The following is a 1,802-nucleotide window of genomic DNA, read 5'->3' as shown; positions in this document are numbered from 1 at the left end:
TTACAATAGTGAAAAATTGGTTTTAAAAAAATATGTGTAGCCCCACACACCATTCTCGCATAGCCCCACACACCATTCTCGCATAGCCCCACGAACCATTGACGCATAGCCCCACGAACCATTGACACATAGCCCCACAAACCATTTGCGGAAACGTACCTTCTTCAGTTACAAAAACACGTGTTTGGAAACACTGACCAGGATTACGTCATCAGATACAGGCTACATCCACCTGGAAGTAAATGGATGCAAGAGCTTTCGTGCATCGGTCACACATTTATATCGAAAAATAGATGATTTACCGGCAAAATTCAATGAACGATGCAAGAAAACACTTCCCCAAACTTCCACAAGTCTAAAGAAACTGCATTCGGTAAGTAATTTCTCCTGTAAATTTGAAGAAATCCGTTTGTCCCTTACGAGAAATTTACCTTATTGTTTCTTAAACTATGCTTACAAGTACTAGCTACAGCCAACTCCGCTTGCAATGAACCCGTGAGGATTGAGAAATATGTCCACTATATCAGAATTTAACTAAAAACGAAATACCTTCCCTTAACTTGAATTTCTAGTGACAGAGGCAATAAACGACATAATGTAGAACTAGTTTGATTGACACGAACACGTGTTTCATCATCCCCTTGGGTCACAACTCTACCCCCTGGCCAACGCTCTTCCTCCCCTGTTTGACTTCAGTCGCTCTACATGCTACCTAAACAAAAATACAATCAAGAAAGCAGTTTCTTTTGGCCTTCAAGTTAATATATGAAGTTTTGCTTTGAACTATGTAATGTTCTTATGACGCTAACAATGAGAATTTCTTGTGGACATTTCACTGCTTAGGTTCACAAAAATCGAAGTTGAGGGTTCACTATAAACAAAATTTGTAACGTATTTGTGTTCACTACAACCGAGTTCGTTACATCGAGAGTTGACTGTAGTTTGTCTAAGATGCTTTGTTATTTCTACTTACTTTTCATACTGAAGGGTAAATATTTTATAAACGCTTCCTCTTTAACTATTTTACGAAAAAAATACATTTGACTTTTCACCAAATACACCTCATACTTGTTATCACAACAATTCTCTAGCAGTAATCATAGCTACAATGCATATTGTTGATTGGAGCACAATGTTATTGTTAAGTAATTCCTTCTGAACTTGGCGAGAAATTATCCTCAGGTTCAACGTAAGCACTGCAAATTATTCCGTGGCGCAAATATCGGACTATTTGTGCCTTTGACTCTATGAAAGCTCGGCAATTTAATAATTAATGGGAAGTGCCTCTGGCCACACGTGTCTCTGTTGCCTGCAATTGTTGAAACACAAGCACCTTTTGGTATGTCTTAATTAATTGAGGTTTGTTTTCATGGGCGTGGCATTCTATATGTTTGAGGGGATTCGCTGTTCCCATCCATATGTTGTATTGCCTGATTTCTGTGACGTGGCAGTGTTTGTCAGAATTTGTGGTGAGCCTCTCTTAGCTGGAATACTTCACGATTTTGCATGTCATTCTTGCTCAGGGCCCATGCTTAATCTTCTTTGTATCGTTCCAATTTGAGTATGTGTACTGCCGAAGCGAGTAGTTACTGTAATGTATATGTTTTTATAATCAAATCGAGTTAAATAACGAAATCGTGCATAGTTAATTTTATATTACATAGTCAAAATATAAAAAAGTTATTCGAAAACTTTGAAGTATTTATTATTGCGTTTTATAATTTTGTTATATTTTTCAAATTATTGATAATATTTACGTTAATTTATCCTTTTTATTACATATATTTTTTTATTAAATTTCT

General features: G+C 36.3%; 1 non-coding gene across 1 annotated transcript; it reads right to left on the bottom strand.

The window, feature by feature from the left end:
- Positions 1-1,478: 1,478 nt before the first annotated feature.
- On the bottom strand, positions 1,479-1,586 carry LOC146005052 (U6 spliceosomal RNA). Its single transcript, XR_014443985.1, has one exon. It is a non-coding gene; the product is annotated as a U6 spliceosomal RNA (small nuclear RNA).
- Between the last annotated feature and the right edge of the window lie 216 nt (positions 1,587-1,802).

The sequence above is a fragment of the Lepisma saccharinum genome, chromosome 22, assembly GCF_977018435.1.
Source record: "Lepisma saccharinum chromosome 22, izLepSacc3.1, whole genome shotgun sequence".
Lineage (NCBI taxonomy): Eukaryota > Metazoa > Arthropoda > Insecta > Zygentoma > Lepismatidae > Lepisma > Lepisma saccharinum.
The sequence above is the reverse complement of the archived record's forward strand: the minus strand, read 5'-3'. Positions and strand labels throughout refer to the sequence as shown.